Genomic DNA, 22265 nt, shown 5'->3' on the forward strand with positions numbered 1-22265 from the left:
ATAGATAGATGTTGCAGTATCTATAACAACCCAAAAACACACAGGATTTCAGAATTACACATCCCCAATTATTAATTTCATACACTCACCTGATCTGAATGCCCTGGTAAAAAACTTCAGACCCATGAGTAGAGGTAATGCAGCCTGGTGATATTTACACCCCATCAGTTCCCCCCCCAATGTAATTTTCATTGAGTTGCAATAAATGCCATACTCTCTGCAGGTTCTTGTATTTGTCGTCCGCTCTATTCAGCTGGCTTTGGAAACATACGGCGAGAAGGTGGGTGGTGAGGGTTACGGGGGCGAGAAACGCAAAAGTAATGCAATAGTTACTTTTACTAGTAACTAATTACTTTTATTATGGAGTAACTCAGTTACTTTTATGGGAGAAGTAACTAGTAACTATAACTTATTACTTTTTCAAAGTAACGTGGCAAGGGGTGCCAGTGTTGGGCACCAGCTGTCTACAGGCGAGAAGCTGGGTACATCCTGGACAGGTCGCCAATCCATCGCAGAGCAACACAGAAACAAACTGGATAAACAACCACTCACACCGAAGGAGAATTTATAGAAGCCAGTTATCCCAATAATCATGTTTTTGGACTCTGGGAGGAAGATGGAGTACCCGGAGAGAACCAACGCATGCTCAGGGGGAACATGGAGAGCAAACTCCATGCAGAAAGACCCCGGGCCAGCAATCGGACACGCATGGAGTTCAATAGGAATGAAATTCTATTCTGAAAAGGGCAGTTTATGCTGATCAGTATCTGGTCAATATCAGCACCCATCTAAACCCTTGTTCTGCTCATGTAGTTTAGACTAAGGCAAACAGATTTTACTAGGCATATATGTGGAGAGCAACATTGAACTGTGCAGCACAGAACTTTAAAGGGTCTTAATTGCCTTCTGCTCTTTTAGCCTTTAATGTAGGAACAGCATGAGTTGCTCATCAACTACGACCCAATCCCAAATCGGCCCCTGACCCCTTTCCCTGAGCACTAACCGTTTGATTCCACGTTACCGTAATATGGCGGTCAGCCATATTAAGGATCATCCCGAACCACATAGTGGGTAGGGTGAGTGTACCGTTCAATATATGCATCAGTGCAGGCTCGCTGGAATTTGGCTGTGGATGTAACAGCGACAAAATGGATGAGGAAACAGGTGCATTGAAAAGCAAGTTCTGCTGGTCTGCTGCATCTTCGTCACGTTGACACAAAATCCTGTTAGGAAAAGGAGGAAAAGGCACCTAAAGGGAAAGTCGTCTTTCTAAACAGTTTTATTTATCACTATAGATCTAATTCAGAGAAAGGGGCAAATGTTTGATTTCATGTTGCTCCACAGAGCTGCAGTCAAGTACATGGGGCATCACTATGTTGCCATAGCAACGTCTGCTTTCCTTTTCCATTGGAGGGAAGAGGCCATCCTATTCTCATTTAATCTTGTGACTTGATTGGTATTAACTTGAACTTAGGGGGCGGTTTGGGATTTAGCCTGCCTCTCTATCACTCTCAGACTCTGGTACAAAACCAACACACCTCAAGTATTCCTCCAGACTATTCTGAGTTTTATTTATCTATTTATTTTTTAATAAATGTAAAACTTTCCTCATCCTAAAAAGAGGAATTTGGGCATAAGCCACAATCTTTTGTTCTTGTTGCCTTTTGTTCTTTTGCCAAGTCTTTGCTTCTCAGTCTAAAGGCTCCATTCATCCATCTTGTTTGTGCATCTTTTTCTAGCAGACATTTTTCTTCCATCTTTCAATTTATATTTTTACATACACCTTTTTTTTTTTTAACAAAGACCTTTTTAATGTAATGAAAATCCTTTGTATGACTGTTCATAAAGAAATTCTCTAAAATTACAGCATTTGGGGTTTTAATGCCTATAAGCTATATTTATATAAAACAACAGATATGGATGATATGGGATCATTTTATATCATGTACTTTAGTACAAAGTTCTTTTTCTTTGACATCCTAACGTACCTTCCATCAAGGGAACCTTCACTTGATGCAGGTAATAACTCTTGGACAAAAGTTTACATACCCTGTAAACTTAATTTATAAGCCATTTACTATCAAAGAGAGGCATTTTCCCTTTTAAATAACACAGCCTAGATCACCCTGATCAAAAGTTCATAAACTGTTTCTTTTGTTACGCTGCTTTCCTTTTTTAACATCAAAGTTGCCGTAAAGTCTTTTGTGGTAGATGCAGATTCATTCTGTTTTTTTTTTTTTCTCTCAGATAGTAAAACTATTGATTCTTCAAGGCAAAAACCTTTCAATTACTTTACATTCTTGGCCCATCAAACTTTCTAAACTTCATAGAATTGCTCCATCATTATTGGAATTATGGGCCTCTACCTAAAGACGCACATTTTTCATATATAAAGTTGGAAAATAATTAGAAACTTGCATGTGTTTATACATTAAGATGTCCAAAAAATATGTAAGCCAGTCCCTGCATACAAGTGACTTTGAAAAGTGGAATAATATAACAAATAAACATAACAATGGCATTCAGTATAGCCAGTAAAAGGAGATTCAGTAATTGTGCAGTGTAAAAACTATATAAAAATGAGTGAAAATATCCTAAAAAGGGGGGAAATTTTCCTTGAATTTAGGCTGGTGAATAACAACTTGTGGAATTAGTATTTTCACCATTAAAATAAAAAATATTAGATATTATACACTTGAATTATGATAATGAAGTTGTTTTTTTTTCTTCCATATTTTAAACATTATTCATAATTTTCCATTGGCTGATTATACTGTACTACCAGTTTTCCACCTCACCTGAATTAGGGGTTCATTTAAACATAATCTTTTTAATCAGCTCACAAATAAAAGATGGACGGAGGACTTGATTAAAGATCCATCCATACGATGTAAAAAGTCTTTTAACAGGGCGTGTTTACTAAAACCATAGTTGCTAAACTATGGTTTTAGGAAAAGGACCCCAGTTATAACTACAACCCTCTCAGCCGAATGCCATGATTTAATATAAGAGTTTATAAGATCATCCTTGTTTGTTAAATCTTGCAATTAAATTAATGACCTATTGTGGTCTAAGTCTTTTTTAAAAGAAATCCTGAAATGTCAACATGTTCAAGCATCCAGAATTTAAACTTTATAAGAAACAAAATCATTTGTAAATCTATCAAGATTTCAGTGAAATAAGAGGATTTACGTTGCACAGATCATTCATCTTTACTGATAAACTACTGTCTAGGTCCCGTAAAGCTGGACATACACTATGCAATGTTTTCAATCGTTGCAATCGTACAACGAATACCTGCAGTTTCGTTGCACAGTGTGAGTTCAGAGCTCACGATGTATGTTTTCACACTGATGCGATCTACCTGCTCACACTGGACATCTAAAATCCACATCAGACTCAGCTCTGCAGTGAGATGGCGCTACTCGGACTACTGGAAGCCAAATGAGTAGAAGAGGAATATGAAGCCAGTGTTGCCAACTCCTCAGTAAGGAAAGTAGCTATTGGCTGTGCTAAAAGTCGCTAGAAGTCGCTAAATGACGCCATCGCCTAATTTGCATAATCTGCCACAGGAAGTGATGTGAATGTTATTGATGGGAGAAATAATGTCGTTACAGAAAGACAAAAAGTGAGTAAAAACACTATATAATAGTGTTTTTACTCACGTTACTAAACAATATATAGAGCTACTTTTCTCTGTCCATTAATGTTTATTTATTTTTTTATTGTATTTTTTTATTTATATATTTTAATTATTGTGATCAATTTGCGCCGTCAATCCCGGCGCATGCGCGCTTCATTTGCAGTCTGGACGCTGAGGGTAAACATCCTGCAGCTCTGACTGCAGCGCTGAGAGGGACTCCTGTGGGAGAACGGGGTTGGGATGGGGGAGGCGCCCCACGGCAGCAGCTGCCGCTGGAGGACAAGAGTAGGAACGATACATGCTTTCACGTAAGAGACTCCAAAAGCCGCCAGTGACACCATAAAAAGTCGCCAGATTTGTCGCTAGTCACTTTTTTGAAAAATAGTCGCTGGAGGGGTCTGAAAAGTCACTAAATATAGCGACAAAGTCGCTCAGTTGGCAACACTGTATGAAGCTCCCAAAAGAGAAACGTGCTGCCTCAGCAATTTTTTCAATTTTATGTGCTGAAAGCCCTAAAAGGAAAAGGCAACAACTTATTTGGACAAAGAGGAGGCTGAGCAAACGTGGCTACTACGGTCTGTCAGTTTTACAAAAAGAACCACCCATGACCATCTTACGACGGCTGACTTTATTTCAAACATTTGATTTTCTCCCGAACTTACGATTCATGATCGGCGAGGTGGTTATGAGAGGCTGATCATCCCACCGTTACCCCCCGTACAATACATGGCGCACTATCAGGCTGAAAGTCGGCCCAATTGAAAAAATTATCGTACAACTAGAGAATCGGCCCGAAAATGGCAAAATTTTTGTATAGTGCCAGTGATAGCGTCCAGCCACCATAAGAGATCTAGCAATTATAGAGATTTCTATGGTTGTAGCCATCTTGCTGTCTTCTTCTGCTGTTTTCAAACCATCTTTTCCGGAAACAAAAAAAAAAGAAATCTTCCTGCTCTTTATTTAGGATTTTGGCTATAAATTGTTTTCTTTGAAACTGACAGCCTTGATCTTAATGCGTTAGCTGCCTTATGAAAACTAATAATATTACCAAAATTTACTTGGTAAAACATCTTATAGCTTTGTTTGAAATTAATTTATGATGGCAATGAATTAAACATGTTGTAATGCATTACCCTCCAACACTGCCTCTGACTTCAGTCCAGGAGAGTTTACATCCAATAGAGGTTGATTCCATCATTGACGGAGTTCTGTCACAATATTGAATGAGGCTAAATGTGATGTGGCTACAGTTATATCCCTTAAACACCTCAGACTCATTAATAAATACTAGAATTTCTGTCATTATCAAGATAGCTTATTTATATCCATTATCCCTTACCAGCTAAAGTTTTAAAAATGCAGTTACAACATGCATTTACGCATACAGTACGGAGATTATGTAAAAGCCCTGCTGCTTCCTGTGCCTTATCATAAATTTAATGTCGCTGTAACTTATGCTGTTAAGTTTAAAATAAACAAATCAAATTATTCCTGGAACCTTGAGCAGATTCAAACATTAAAAAGTTAACAAAAAACAAAACCTTATAGCACAAATACTGTACCACACATGAAAACTCTAACAGTTTAAACTTGGTTCCCTTTGTCCTTGTAGCCCACACATCCCAAAAGCATGAGGGATGCTCCGCTGTTTTTCCTCGGCAGGGATTGTGCACTTTTTATGTTGACTTCTCTCCAAATGTTATTATGCAGACAAAAAAGATAAAGCTAAAATTATTTTGTTTCCTTCACTCCACTTTAGCTTTGTTTTGAGGCTTGTCTCTATGCTGTTTGGTAGGGATCATTAGGGTAGTTGTGGTCATTATGGTTTTAAAACAGCAAACATAATTGTTTAATTTTAGCTGGTTTCACTAAGCTGTTGATTATGAAGTACAGAAAGGTGTTCATTTAAGCTTTAAAATTCACAGAAAATTATTTAAAAATAGGGTATTTTGCCATGGTGTGTAAACTTATGGGCACAACTATATTCCAAGCTGCAGCAGATAGAATATGCTCCTCCTGTTGACAGCGACTGTTTCTCCAGCAGAGATCATTTAGACACGACACCTTGAAAATCCTCCTATTTTAAATATAAAATTCCTTCTTACTTCCATACTGTTGCTGACTACTTTGCAGCCTTAAATAATATGATATGTTTGGAAGATATTGTTTTTTTACTTATAAAGCTTCAGACGTAGAGGCATAAAATATATCTTCAAATTGCTTCTTACAGATGTCCCTAGCAGGTCTCTGGGGCCTTGTGATCCAGGTTTTCTGGTTGTACCGGAGACTGAGGGTGACAGATAGCCCCAGGACTGAAGAACTCTGCCACACTTTAGCTTCCGAAATGTGACCCCTGAGATTTATTGTACAAGAAGTGACCAAAAAGCTTTTCCTTTTATAATTGCTTTTGTTTAACTATTGTATGTACCAATGCTTTATGTTTTTGGCTTTACTCTTTAATGCAGCAATTTAAATCTATTAATTCTAAAATCTATATATATATATATATCTATACATTATTTTGCATTAGTAACATGCAAATCTTGTTTTCTGTTAAGAGGAAAACAGAGTAAAAACAAACAAAAAAATATTCATAACATTTTCTTCAATTCAACTACGGTACTTATTAGTTTATTATGGAACTCGTGAAAGTTTGGTCATGGTGCTGCTGTCAGGGATTGAGTTGAGGTTTTGAGGACCCAAAAGCAGAGATGAGTTTTGCCGATTTAATTAAACATCCAAGGCAACAGAGGCAAAAATACAAAATACTGAGAATAAAAAAAAATCCAGTAACATCAGGTTGAACACACATTAGGAGCAATTAAATAATGAAGCAACAAAACAACAAGAAACCAGCAATAAGAAATTGCAGAGGCAGTGTATATATGGGCAACATAACAAAGGATGGGCTAATGAGTTGATATTCTGTCGGTGTGAATAGAACTAACTAGAAGGGAGCCAAGGGGAAAGAAACAGTCACAAGGGGGCAACAGAGAGCAACTCAAGAAATACAAAACTGACAGAAAACTATAGAATAACAAAGAAACTAAAAATAAACTTAAACAGAGGGCAGAACTCTCACGGCTGCACACGTTTAAGTCAATACAAACCAGTGGCCAGCTGAGACTATCATAAGGGCAGGGACGAAAAAAGGGCAAATATAGGGTGTCCTCACCATTTTAGTGCACATTTTTCAACAGCTGGGCCCGAGCATCCATCCATCCATCCATCCATCCATCCATCCATCCATCCATCCATCCATCCATCCATCCATCCATCCANCCAGCCAGCCAGCCAATAGAAATGTAGCATTGATTTATGAAGATTAAATACAGACACTAAAAATTATGCTCAAAGAAGCAAGAATGAAAAAAAAAAATAAAGACAAAAATGTAAGACCGAAGCGAGATTTTTATGCTGTAGATCAGGGGTCTTTAACTTCTTCCAGGCAAAGGACCCCCAAACTGATGGTGAGATGGAGCGGGGACCCCCTAATTATATATATTGCATGAAATTGTGTTACATCAAACTGGCCCTATAGTCACATTATTTCAGATGAAGTAATGTAACGAAAGGAATTTTGCCCTGGGATTATTAAAGTATTTCTAATTCAGATTCCTCGTTGATGGGACAGGTGTTGTGAATGAAACGGTGCCCAGTTTGAAAGAGTTCCTGTGTGTAGCTGAATGTGTTCATTAACGACTGAAGGACATCTTCTGCCTCCATCTATCTGTTTACTTCAGTGTGTTGAATTCATGTTAATGTGCATTTAAAGACATTTCAATTAGTGGAAAAAATTGCAGAGGGGAATATGAAAAAAAAAAATCTATTAACCAAAACCTCCGTGACCCCCTGTTAAAGACCTCAGCTCTAGATGTGTGAGATAAGTTTCATATTAACAATTTTTTTGTGATTACCTGTATGTTGCCAAGATATAGATTATACCTCAGTGTGTTGCATGAAACCTTAGTCGCTTGCTCCGTTCGAATTCATGGGACGTGTCCTCAGAAGGCCAGATTTGAAGGACGATTACGTCATAACGGGGCGCCAAGGTCTGGTCAGATTCCAAGAGTCCTCATTATGCGGCCTTAAAATTCGTCCTTTTTGCCCGATTTGAAGGACGGGTCAAATGTATCCTCGCTATCCTTGGATATCCCATGATACATTGCAAGACTAAACAAGCCGGCTGCTCCGTGATTAGAGGAAAAAAGTACTTTGCGCCAAGTGGTGAATATTGGAAGTTCAGTTTAATATAATACAAGTCAGTTAATAGTTCCGTCTGAATTAATGAAAATAGTTGTTTTAATGGTTATTAAGTCAGATATGTGTCGGTAATGTATGATTTATCTAAAGGTCTTTATCAGTTACTGTGTAAATCGGTTTGGCTGTAAGGACAGACTCTAATATATCTGCAGTGTGGGGACTATAAATCTGATAGGATTCATATTTTTTTATTGCTATTTTTCATAATTTGCATAACTAAGTATTTTTTGTTGTTCAATATTAGAGATTTGGCAGATACATTTCTTATACATACATTGTTTAGATTTCCTTATATCTTTCTACCCATTTTATAAAATAGAATAGAAAATCTCTTTATTGTCCCACAATGGGCAAATTTACAGCAACAGCAAGAATATTGAAAATGGTCACACAAATGTGGACCTTAGAAAAATGTATAAGAATAACATGATAGGGTTTAAATATGAACAATAACATACTTTAAAGTCTTTTAACAATATAAAACTGTTCACCTGGAGAATAAATAACCAATGTTTAGCTATGGACATTTCTACAGTAATGGATAATTGAAAGTAGCAGCAACATCAGAGATGTACAGAATGACAGCAGCAGGTTATTTAACTGACTAAGGTTTCTATCATTGCATTTGCTTTTAATTGTTCATGCTCCCAATGGTTGTCACCTTTATACCACTCTGGATTATCGTGAGTGTAGTCTTTGTTCACTTTATAATGAAAAATAAATATACAAGTTTGAAAACTTCGGTATTCATTCTTTTCCTGCTTTGTGTGTCAATTGTTGCTAAGCCACATAGCGTACGGCGGTAAAACCCGCCGAAGGGTAGACCTGTTTGAATTCACAGCCCAAAAAAATTCTTGTCTCCTTATTTTCAGGGATCCAGTCTAGGTAGACCACGACCTTGGAGGATGCAGCCCATTAATTCGAACAGAGCCTATATCTCAAGATCCATTCAAGCAGTGCCTTTGATGCTTTCTTGCTGTTCAATGTGACCCATGCAAGGACAAACACAGCAGGATGGGCAGCCCTGTGCAGGGAATGGGCTAAAGAGCTCATAGCTTTAGCATATGTCATGGCTTAGGGTTGTATACCATCAATGGGAAGTTAGATATTATTCCTCCTTTTTTGTATGTTGGCAATAGCAACTTCATGATGCTATGACACAAGATGGTTGTCTCAAGGTATTAGTCTGTATAGACTTTCCTTGAGCCAACAGGTGAAAAAGACCTTAGGTTAAGAGCTAAAAAAATTGGGAAAAAAATTATATATTTTTATATGAGAAAAATACAGACATTATTGATTAAGTGAAAGAAGAAAAGAAGGGAGGAAAAGTAAATGACAACTGTCTCAGAATGCTCCCTTAAAAGATGAACTTAGTAACTGTCACACAAGATTTAATACTTTTTACTTCAATAATCATTTCAGATTTTGTGGATTTATTGGGAAAGTGAAAATCTCATCTTGTTGAAGCTCTGCCATGTCGCAGTGACCTTAAATCATGTAAAGATGAGAATTGCTTTACAGTTGTCCTGCCATGTTTGTTCGGGGTTTACCCCATACTGAATGTTAAGCAGGTCAACGGTAAAGCCAAAGGAGGCACGGGGGCTTAACCTTCTGTTCAGGTCATCGTGAGTTTAGACGATCCTGTCTTATAAAACACTCTTTTTTTTTTTTTGTCTGCACCATTTCCCCCCCCAAAATTTTTGACTGGCATTGCTGAAAGTGATAACAGCTTATGTTCTCATGATTCCACAGAGCTATTTCTCAGAGCTTTAAGATGGTGTCATTTCAATGGCGGTGTCACTCTGACCAGCTGTGGCTTCGGATTTTTGACTGAGCCTAAGGTGCAATTTCATGCATAAATTGAGGCACTTATTGACATCAAGTGATTCCTCATGACACATTATCAGCAAGACACAAAGCTGAAATCATTCAACCGCTTTTTATTCAGTAATACAGGTAGTGGCTGCAGCAGATAAAAGCAAATAAAAGCTTATTTTCTTTTAACATGGACTTGCTATGCATGCTTTAATCAATTCCCAGCCTTATTGATATTTAATTGTACAAATAGATGTTGTACATATCTGTGTATAGTTTTAAGGTTGCCTTTAATTCTTAATCAAGATTAATTTTCTTTTTGAATGCTACCTAAATTTCTACAAACTTGAACTTTTGCATTGCAGATTGTGTTAAAAGGTATGTTTTTTATTGATTTTTTTTAAACCACGAGATGAACTTGTAGATTGAAATTATCAAACAGAATATAGTTCTCACTGCATACAGCAGAAACCAGGTTTTTAACCACCTTATAGCTAATTTCACACAACAACAATTAACCTTAATCCTTTTCTTTATTCAGCACATTAAATCCATGCCTTTCTTTGAAGCTAAAAAGCACACAACTGAAGTCAAATAAGGGATTAGCTGGGTTTAAATAAAAAAAAGAAACAAGTCTCAGTAGGAGATGCTAATACAGATGAAATATTTTTGTATATGAACCTCGGCCTAGAATGTTTTATGGAAATGGGATTACAGAAGATGCAATCAGTGAAGCAATTAGCCAGATGAAGTCCTCCACTTGTGTTCTTGACCCTGTTCAAGCCAATCTGATTAAACAATCTACCTTTGCCAGAAAACAACAGTTATTATAAAGTTATTGCCCTGAATTTTACTTGACCTCAGCTCTTAACAGATTCCCCTAATCTTTAAATATTTGGTTCAGCATTTGGACTTAATAATGCATTCTTTTTTTGTTGGTCCATTAGATTATTCTATATAGGTTACTTTAAATAAATCAACCAGAACGCTGAACATCTAAAAATATGCTTTCTTATCAATAACAGAGAAATGTCTCTACAGCCTTCTTCAACTTACTCTGCTGGTAGTTTCTAAAAGAAGGAAATCTAAAATTTAGACAGATATGGTACTTAAACAATTGCCCTGGGCCCTGGTCATTTATGATTTAGGTGAACTCACCTAGCCTGGAGAGCCAGACTGACTTACTCCATATACAGGGTGAACCAGTCTGGAAAAGAGGTCATACACAGGCTTAAAGGTGGATAAAACCAGCAATAAAAAGTAAAAACCCTGCTTTCTGCATCCTGTTCATTTCTCCGGGTGACATTAGTCCCTGTCTCTTTTTGGTCAGTGCCAAGGTCCCCTGAGGTGCCACACTGCAAAAACCATCTAGAATTAAGTAAAAAAAAATGTTTAAATTGAGTGTACTTGCCCTTAATTTGAGTAGATAAATAAGATGATTGGCCTATTGAATTAGTATTTTTACTCCTAAAACAAGATAATTAGATAATACGCACTTGAAATAAGAAAAAGCAATTTTTTTTCTTATTTTAAATAAAAATTGTATGGTTCCATTGGCAAAGTGTCTCAATTACCTCCTCAATTCAAGAAAAAATGCACATAATTTAAGCAAAAATGACTCATTTAGATTTCCATTTTTTGCAGTTCAGGCTAAGTACGGGTTATGAGTGGTGGGATTAGAGTCGTAGGGAAATCATATTTAAATGTCAAATCATTCTGGATTAAACATGTATATAAATGTACTCTTTATTACACTATATTGTCCCAAAAGTTTTAAAATTTGTATATATATATAAAAAAAAAAAATCCTGTCTTAAAATCAGTTTTTTTATTTTTTTATTTTATGCAGGCTAGTTAGTTATACGTCAGCTTGTACACCTAAATTCGGCCAGTCATATATCAACGGTCATCTGTCAATCAAATCTTTTCAGTCATAGCATCTTGCTTCATATGTCGCAGCTAATATGCACACCGGTTGAAATAAGAATAATTTCCTTTCCCATTGAGCTCTGTCCCAGTGTTCACGGGGATGGACGTCTGTGTCTTCGGCAGGCCTAAAGCTAAAAGAAGCAGCAGCATTGCGAGGCAAGGGTTTAAACATGTACGGCTGTAAGCCTTCTACACCAAACCAAGCTTCTGCCGCCCTGGCGTCCTCTTCCACAACATCGTGGTCCCCGCTTTCCTCCTCCTCTCCTCTAAATAAAAAATGTATGACAGATGAGACTCCTCCACTAACCTGACTCCGCCAGATGGATTTGCTCCGCATATCCATCTGGAAACCTTCTGTTGAAGTAATTTTGGGAAGGGGCGAAAATACTGGTTAGCTGATTGGCCTATGTTGGTGATAGACGGGCCAAATAAANGTCACACCTCAACCCGCCTCAAAGCCAACGCTGATTGGACGTTCGTTTGGTGAACGGCTCCAAATTTTCTTTAACGGAGAGTCTCCAGACTGATTAGCGAGTGAAATCTTGAAAGCTCGCGAGATCAGGATGGTCTCACGACGCTGCTCATCCACGACCTCTGACACAAAACTCTCCTCCTCTTGCATGTTTCCACTATCCAATGTGTTCCTTGACAGTGTCGTTGCTAAGTGCTACTTGGTCCCAATGTAATTTCCCATTGGGAACCTAATAGCATTAGCTGGCTAGCAAGATGCTTTCGACAAACTGGAATCAAATCACATTCACTCGTGTAAAGTCAGGCACCATTTGGGAGAATTCGGCAATGCAACGGTTCGAACAGCTGTTTCCCTGCAACTTTAAACAAGGGAGAATGGCAGCTGATTAATTTGAATTACTGCAGCAGAGAGACACTGGTACCAGAGTGGAAGTCTGTGGGAGTGGCTTTCATACTCACAACCTTAGGATTCCAAGCTCTATGCTCTAACCACTAGGCCACCAGTCCCTCAAGTGATGCCCCAGTGCTTCATCAGAATTGGTGGACAGGACTGACCATGAGCCGTATGTCTCAGTGAGATGCTTTTATATCAAGTGCTTTATATCAAGCCTATGATGACATAAGGCTGTGCTATTGGCTGATCTGTTTAAACCAATAAGATAATAATAACATTACACTGCAGTAGCCAACATTAAACCATAAGAGGTTTTAAAGACAATGCCGTCTGTGGCCAAAAGACAGAACTACAGCACTCCTCTGCTCATTCTCATACTTGAAAAGTGTTTTTTCCTTTTTTTACTCCTTTTACTTTACATTGAGTTGCCTTTGGTGTCTGATTTGGACTGGTGACTTCTGACTATCCACAAATCCATCTTTAATATTTGATTGTTTGCTTGGTCTGACCCATTTAACATCCCCTGCATGCTGGTAAATATTCTCAGTCATCCAGGTCATAGCTAATTTGTTCAATGTTCAATTTAGATGTTTTCTAAACAGAAACAAAGGCTTGTAGGGCTACTGTATATAGCCTCGAACTCAACGCTATTTGTGACATTTTGAATTGAAAAAGCTTCCAGGATGGGAAGTGAAATGTCTTCAAACTTGGAAACAAAATCCAGTGGATTGTTTTTCATTTTCTTTTTTGAATTTAAGCTCACCTTTCTTACCACGGTCCTTTGAAAATGCCTCAGGCCTCAGAGAGGCAGATATATCCCAGAATGCTTTGCTCGGAGATCTCTCATAGCAAAGCTTTATGGCATTTGCTGTCACAGCGGCCCGCTGTCACCATATGCTGTGGCTACTGTTAAGGAAGAAAATATTCTAAAATAGTTAACTTTGGAAAAAGGTTGGCTTTTCATTCTTCCTTTCCCAGGTCCACTCGGCGAGCTGCGTGTGGTCACAATGATAACCAGCAAGGCGTGTTGACGTCACAGAATTACAGAGTTTAATCCAATATAAGACAATGCATAAACTTAGAAATAAGACAATGCACAAACTTACACCAGAAACTGCAGAACAACGGAGACATACATTCAATTACCTGACATAGGAGGAAAGAAAGCAAAGACGTACAAAGACATCTTTGGAGAGTTGCAAGAGCAAATCTGAATTGTTACTTCTATGTAGAAAGCTTTATCCTCTTGTATTTAATTTATTCAAATAAGGCTGGCTTTTGCTCCTCCAACCAGGAGCCATCTCTGACACTGCCTAGAGCTTCACCTAATTTACTGCAAACATCTGGGGTCATTTGCTTCTTTGTTTTAACAAGAAAAAGCGGAAAGCTTGTCCTGGCATCTAGAATTCTTAAAGTCATAAAACACAAGATAAGCTTTCACAGAATCGATGTGGAATGCGGGGGCCTTTTCCTGATTCAGTTTCACACCATCTTAGATGTTTATTCTGGAAGACTTTTGACCTTCTGTAAACCAAGCAGACCTCTCCCCTGAGGCTCAACTGGTATTCACCCCCCCCAGGAGATACTCATTTTATGGCCTCCTGTGCTTTGAATACTTACCCCTGAATAGCTTAGTTTTAAATCATTAACACAACCTTGTTCAAAATTAAGAAATATGTTCAAAATGAGAGTGTTCAACATACCTTTTACACATGCCATAAGATTAACTGTATTAAAGACTAAAAATAATCATTTTTCTTTAACACTACCCAACAGCGGTGACTAATAACAAAGATTGTGCAGGCACCACACCGTTAAGGAGAAGTTACATGACCAACAGAGAAAAAAGCAGTATTCATCGGTCCAAACGGTCAGTTAACCGAGTTTGCTATAAATTCCACTACATATTCCCCACTCCACTCAGTGATTGAGGGATTTAGGGGGATGTATATACTGTATATAGCCTCGAACATCAATGCTATTTCTGACATTTTTTATTGAAAAAGCTTCCTGGATGAAAGGTGAAATGTCTTCAAACTTGGAAACATAGTCCAGTGTTTTTTTTTTTTTTTACTTTTTTTGAAAATCCCCTGAACAGCAAGGGAACTTCCAACTGCTCTAAATTCAGAAAAATAAGCTACAGGCTTACAGATGCATCGGCACTGAGCTACTGAGGATTCTGTCTGTTCATCAAACCACGTCTTAGTCATAAAGGGTAAAAAAAAAAAAAATATTTTTTAACTATATTTTTTCATAAAAAATTGCATGCACTTGTCACATTATCCAAATAGCTTCTGCTTAAATGTCATATAAAGCCAAACATGAAATGCCGCGCAGATAAAATGCAAATAGTGTTGAACGTATAAATGTTGTTATTTTAAAACAATATTTTCAGTCTGGCGTATATCTGTTTATAACTTTGTGGACCTGTCAAGCAAATTATTGTTATTTGATTATCTATCTAACTGCCTCTTTTAAAATTTGTGTTGCGCCGATGCCATTTTTTGGCCCCGATACCGATACCCGATACCTGGCTGTGCAGTATCGGCCCATACCGATACCATAATAATGTAAAATAATTGACATCATGGCTTTGTCAAGCTGCTGCCTACCTCTGTGAAGCAGGAAAAAATCTAATACAAAATGAATCCAGTAGAACTTTTTATTGCCTACCAGGAGTGGGTGACAATAATTGAATAAACTTATGGCTCTCAAAATGGTATCGGTGCCCTCTTTGTTGGTACTCGCCGATACCGATACCACCACTTTAGGGCAGTATCGGGGCCCCGTCCGATACTGGTATCGGTATCGGTGCAACACTATTTAAAATCATTTTAGCTTCTTTCAAAACAGTGATTGCTAGCATTCCTCTCTAACTCAGAGGGTGGCAGAGGAAAAAAACCCAAACCTCTCAGTATTTCTTTATCAGCTCTTAAATGAATTCAAATGCCACACATGGAATCATGTAATGTTTTTCACATTGGCTTATAGTGGCATAAATTAAACCCAGAGCTTGCCTCAGTCCCCAAGAAATGCCTAAGAAACCATTCGGCAGTGATACCAGCAACATTATTAATCTGTTGTCCTTACATGTAAAAAAAAAAAAGAAGAAGACAGTGAGGCGTTATGTTGATCAGTCCTGTCGTTTTAGTTTCATGTGTCTAAGGACTGCTGATGCAAACTTTTACATTTATCTATCAGGTTACAAGCAGCCAGACTTAGAGGTCATCTGTTCTTTATTTCTTTAAAAATGAATAAATGTACTGCATGTTATTCTGCTTTAAGTGGGTGAAGCATTTAAAAGAGGCAGAGGATACAGAAAACAAATCATGCCAGATTTTTAAATCCACCTGAAAAAGGTTCCCACCTTCGAACCAACCTTATAGCCTTTCACTTGATTTCTAGTGAGCTTTAAGATTGATTCTAAGAGTTTAGAGCTTGCTTTCTTAAGCTTTCATGAACTGCCTCTTGTCCTGAATCCACAATTTCATGGCACTTGATGATCTTGATCATTTCTAAAAAGTCTAAAAAAAAGATCAGTGAGAAATGGTTTGTAGTGTTTACTCTGCCAAAGCCTCCCACATCGAGTGCTTTGTGATAAGTAGGCGTTCTTACCCTCATAGATTTATTCATTTTGTAGTAACAGTTCAATTTTAATAGGAGTCAAAGACAGCTGGAGTAATTCAAAAAGTAAAATTGCACATTAATATGGGCTGCTCAGTGAAGTGGGTAGCACTGCTGCCTTGCTGCATAGAGTTTGTTTGTTCTCCCTGAGAATGCGTAGGTTCTCTCTCGGTACTCCTGCTTCCTTCAACAGTCCAAAAACATGACTGTTAGGTTAATTGGCTTCTCTAAATTATCCTTAGGTGTGAGTGTGTGTGAATGGTTGTTTGTCCTGTTTGTCTCTCTGTTGCCCTGCGATGGATTGGCGACCTGTCCAGCGTGGACCCTGCCTCCTGCCCATAGACAGCAGGAGATGGGCACCAGGATCCCTCTTGACCTAAGCTGGGATAAAACATGATGGAAAATGGATGGATTGATCTAATATATTTAGGTTAAAATCTCCATTAAAGTGCGCTTAGCTCTGTGTGAATAAGTAATTGCTCCCAGCAATCAGGTTATTGCTGACAATAACTTTCACATGTTTCTTATCTGCATTCAGCCACACTACAGAGTTTCCCACCATGACATGTTGAATGTATTCAAGTTCAGACTTTGACTAGACCAATCCAAAATCTTTGAACCATTCATCAGAGCACACAATGGCACAGTACATTAGATGATTGTCCAGTTGAATAAAGCCAATCATGTAAAAAGGTACTTAATCTGAAACTTATGATTATGAGCTGATGGTTTGGCGTTCTCTTCAAGATTTTGTGATTACTATTATTTAAGTAGTCCAGAATCAACTCCTAAACCATCAATATCTTCTCTAAGCCTGACTGGCATTGTGACTTTCTTTTTTTCTGAATTGCTATGCTGGCCTTACATTATTACATGTAAGGTAATATAAGTCACATATTTTTAGTTTTGTCTCATTAGTCTACAGGATATTTTTTCAAAAGTTATAAAGATCAGATGTAATAAGATGTGATAAAAGCTTTTGTGCAGTAACATTTTGGCTTAGTGTTGTTTTTTGTTTATTTATTTTTGTCCCTCAGATCTCATGAGTGTCGTTCTGATCCACTTCATTTCTCGATATTAATTCATGAACATGACCTTGGACTGAGGCAGTCAAGGTCTGCACTGCTTTAGATGTTCTTCTGGGTTAGCAGAAAGCTGATGCATGAGTCATCAATGAGCTTTTGAAATACTAGCAGTAAGCCGGATACGAAAGTTCATCAGTGTTTCATGTTGTCTTCATTTACACACGGTTGATGCAGAGAACTGTCCTTTACAGACAGACCCACAGACATTACGTTGTTTCTAATCTTTTTTAAAGTTTATTTGTATCAGAAACAAATAAGTTAACATTCTGGTGAAGATTCTCAGTCATCCAGGTCATTGTCATTACAAAAAACATCACATACACAGGTTTCTGCTATTACAGGTTAACAAACAAACAAAACTACCCTATTCCAAAGGGGCGGACACGCTCGACAGGTTCAGTTTTCATGTTTTCTAAGCCAAAACAAGGCAATGTTTCTGACATTTTGAATTGAAAAAACTTCCTGGATGGGAAGCGAAACGTCTTCAAACTTGGAAACAAAGTCCTGTGGATTGTTTTCTAACTTTTTGAGATATTTCATGCTTCTTGATGCTCTCAGATCCTTTTTATTGAAGTTAGTTTTTCTTTCAAAGCATCTTCTTTTTAACAGATTAAGATTTGGCAAGCGAGAGTAACTCACCCTTCAGATCTGGTTCCATAATGGTTTAGCATAGGATGCAATTACTTTTAAACATAGCTCTTACTTATGTTAAAAAAGCTAATTTTTTATAAGTAGATTTATTAAGAAATTTGACATTGGATTTAGTGACTTCATCTCCATCTGATATGTTTGCTTATTTTTAGCATTCAGTTATGAGAAGAGAAAGAAACACTTTTTGTTGAGCATTTCACTTATTTCTCTCATTACAAAACAATCCCCTTTAACAATAGCATTCTAGTTTATCTGTCTGTTTTTTTTTATTTGATGAGGGTAGTTTTAAAAATCTCCCACTATATGCTTTTACTAATACAAGTTTTTATAATATCATTAAAATTTAATGCTGAAATGATCATGAAGAGGCAGATGCAGAGAAAGAAAAATCAGTAAGAATTAGTCTATTATTGTTTCAGCCAAGTATGCTGCCTTGTAATATGCTCTTAATCCTTGTAAAACAACTCGCTACTGATACATTTCAAACATAAGAGGTATGAAAAACTGCCTCCTTCACCAAAAATCCATTTTCCTTTTAGACTAGTGGTTCATTAAGCAAAGCCCATTTTGCTAAATTAATGTTAGTGTGAACAGGGGCTAAGGATATTGAGACAGAAATACTAAGAACAAAATGATTTTAAAGAATGCTTACAGCTCGAAAAACTCAATGGAGATACCGCTCTAAGTTAATAAGGAGCAATACTTTCCAAGTTTATGTTGTAATTACAATTAAACACATTGATCAGTCAAAATATTGATCACTTTGGCACTAAGATATTAAAAAAAAGAAGCATTTCAGTTTGTGTTATAAGAAAGAAAAGTGCCCAGACTGAAGGCTTATCATTAGCTGCCTGAATGAAAAAAGCTCCCTGTGGTCCAAAAGAATAAAATATTTTTGGCTCACACTGAATTTAATCTTTTACCGAAGTAAAGCCGCATCAAAAATATTTCTCCTTCCCAGTGTCTTGGTTTTGGCCTAATGCCACTGTCTAATAGTCGTCATAAATTCCAAGCAGGCACCATTTCCCTTAAAATGTGTAAGTTAATAGATGTAGTGAGGAAAACGGAGAGGCAGTTTAATTATACTTTGGCCTAAACCTGGACTATGGAAAATATATCTAAATGATTCATTGCCAAGATACTTCTTTATTATATATTTTCTTTGTTAGGTTGTTTTCAGTTGAGCACTTCAGAGAAAACCAGATTCTCTGATGTATTAACAGATGGTTATAGCACTAAATACTGAAAAAATCTGTGTGCGTAAATGCTCCCACAGAGACAAATATGTATTCATTGGTGTCGGCCTGTTTGCTGTATGTCTCCCAAAGCGACATTTTGAAGAGAAGCACAGTCAAATTAGCTTTGAATTCCACTGATCATCAGACTCATTAAAATATGTTTATATAGCAATCAATTTTTCCATGGCTCATAAGAAGAAAAAAAAACATTGCCTCCTAGTCACTGTTGTGTGGAGCCAATATTCAATCCCTCTGAAGTTAAAACAGCCTTCTTACTGGAAACCATTCTACACGAGCCCTGGAACATAATTTATTCTCACTTGTCACTTGTTGAGTACTAAGTACTACAGTATGTCATGTGGTCCATGTAAGTTTGCTGTTGAATTTTAATGGCCAGTCCATTTAGAGTCTTCTGCGCTTTCAGATACTATATGAAATAAAAATGCTAGATGGATTTATGTTGTTACTGCAAATAATAAATCTGAAGCAGAGATATTATTCAATAAATCTGGATTACATTAAGAGAAATGCATCTAAGAGATTCAATTTAGGACTTATGAGGTTTGAATTATGAAGTACGGTGACTGTCTGCTTCTGCCCTGACCGTGGGAGTACTGACAGTGGAACAGGCATTCTCTGAAAACCCTCAGACAACTATCAGAAGACTCTTTTATCAATAAAAATCACATACAATAACCAGTGGGTACAGGGACGCTTTTCTGTTAAATGATAAATTGCTTTAAAGTCTTTAAGGCAGTGGAGGTCAGCATACCTTACATGATACTTGTTTGGGAACAGTTGGAGCTTTTCCACTGTGATTACTTTGACACATCTTGTGATGTGTACAAAATGCTACCAGGCTTACAGCTGAGTCAAAACAAGAGATCCAGATGCTCCTGATGGGATTTTAAACTCTTTTTTTCCCCTTTCATTTTTCTTTTTCTATTTCCATCTCCACTGGTTATAACTGAAAAGTAAAGCATATCCCCTTCAAAAGTCCCATCGGAAAGGAATTTGCATTACATTATTCAAATTGTAGTTAAGTGCATAATATGCTCTAATTACACTGTACAGTTCTGAGTGTGTTTTGAAATCATGCATTTCATTTTTCCGACTGATCATTACATGATGAATCACAGAGAATGAATAATGGGGGGTGGCATTGTGCAGAGTTAAAATTGTTCACAGTTATTTTACCTTTTAGATGACAGCAGAAGGAAATGCATGTTTCTGATTAGATATTCGAGCTCATAAGTATATATGCTGTAAAATGTAGAGAATAGAAGACTCCTGTAAGACTGTAGGATCCCTTTAAAATCATTTCAACAGCTTTTTAAGTGTATACCTGACAGACATGAGCATTCAGGAGGGGGTTTCAGTGTGAAGCTCACCAATTTTAAATAAACTTTCACTTTAGTTGCTACTAAAGTTGTGTGAGAGGCTATGAAAGCAGTATTTAATAATCCCCAGTGATATCAATTTGTGAGAAGTGTGCATAAAAATAAATTCCCTTTCCAAAAGCTCAATTCAGTTTATTTATATTCAATTCACTTTCCAGTTCACCAGATCATCCAGTCAAATTGATTCAAAGTTTTCTATCTAAGGAAAACCAGCTGATTGCATCGACTCATTGACTCTTCAGCAATCCCTCACACTAAGCATGCTTGTAGCGACAGTGGAGAGGAAAAACTCCCTTTAAACAGGAAGAAACCTCCAGCAGAACCAGGCTCAGTGTGAGCGGCCATCTGCCGAGGCTGACTGGGGTTCAAGAAGAAGTGTGGATTCAAGTCATGCAACTTGGAATCATATGAGCATCAAGTCACATGTTTGAATTTTTACATTTGCATTTACCTGGGACAACTACCGTTTGACTTCATATTACTTTAGATTTGACGAGAAATACAATGCAAACATGCATGGTACAAAAACCAGTTGGCTTGACATTTGAAAAAAAATATTTTCTTCTTCCTGTTGCCCCAATGAGGAAGGTTGAAGCGCTATCATTCCGCATGATCAGTTAGGTGTGCACAAAGCTGTGGCTAGCACTAGTGAAATAAAACACACTCTATCATGCACCGTAACTGTTTACCTAAACTGTAAGACACTTTTAAAAAACAGATTAATTGCAGTCAAAAGGACGTTTCTGGGATTCCTAATTGCAAGCCTGAGGACAGTGACGGAAATGCAAGGGCTGCCAGCAGTTTTATTAATATATGCCACAGCAGCCACATGTTTTGGTATAATAATGGGTAATGGAGCCAGTGCAAAATGCTCAAAGCCTGGGATGTCTTTCGTACAGTCAAAATGGAAACATTCTTAAACAAAAGCAAAAACTAACATAAGTGACCAAAAAAAAAAAAATGTTATTATTTCCATCTCTCCCTCATGCCAAATTGGGTCAACCTTAAGAAAAAGCTTTTTAGTGAGCTGACAGAACTTTATGCATTTAATCTTAACTAACCAGAGAAATAAGATATCTGATTTTAAAATTAAAGCTCGAATTACTGGATGATCAAAAAGAAATACACTTTAGATTATAAAAAAGGGAATTATAACAATATAACTATCCTTTTTACATTTAAACCTACACAGAGAGGAATAAGTCAAAGGTAAAATAGTGACCTATATTTGTTAAAATTATAAATAAAATTAAGTAATTTTATTTGCTTGCAAATCAAATCATGGATCCTGAAACTGCCACTGAATCGAACGGTAAGACCAGTCTGAAGACTTTGCAAAAGTAAAAAAGTTATGGTAATATTACCAGAATTACCTTTATTCAAATTAAATGACTTTCCCTGATTACTTGTAAGTGTGCATTCAGTCTCTTTGCTTTGAGCCTGAATCACAACATCACTGCATCCAGGCTGGCAGCGTCGTAATCATGTCAGATAAAATCAAATCAGAACGTTCATCATTTATACAGTTTTATAAAAAACTTGATTTGTTATTGTAATCATCTGACACATTTAATAAAACATAGTAAAAAAAAGGTTTATTGTAGCTGAACAGACAATCTAATATTGTAAAGAGCTTACTCTCCTATTGTCTAAATTTACGGAATTTTTAAGTTAAAGGCATACTATGCAACATTTTTCAGTTAATTAATGTGTTCCATAACGTTTTGGATGATTAAATGAGTCATTTCAGGT

This window comes from Cyprinodon variegatus, unplaced genomic scaffold (genome assembly GCF_000732505.1).
Source record: "Cyprinodon variegatus isolate N-32 unplaced genomic scaffold, C_variegatus-1.0 Scaffold8, whole genome shotgun sequence".
Taxonomy (NCBI): Eukaryota; Metazoa; Chordata; class Actinopteri; order Cyprinodontiformes; family Cyprinodontidae; genus Cyprinodon; species Cyprinodon variegatus.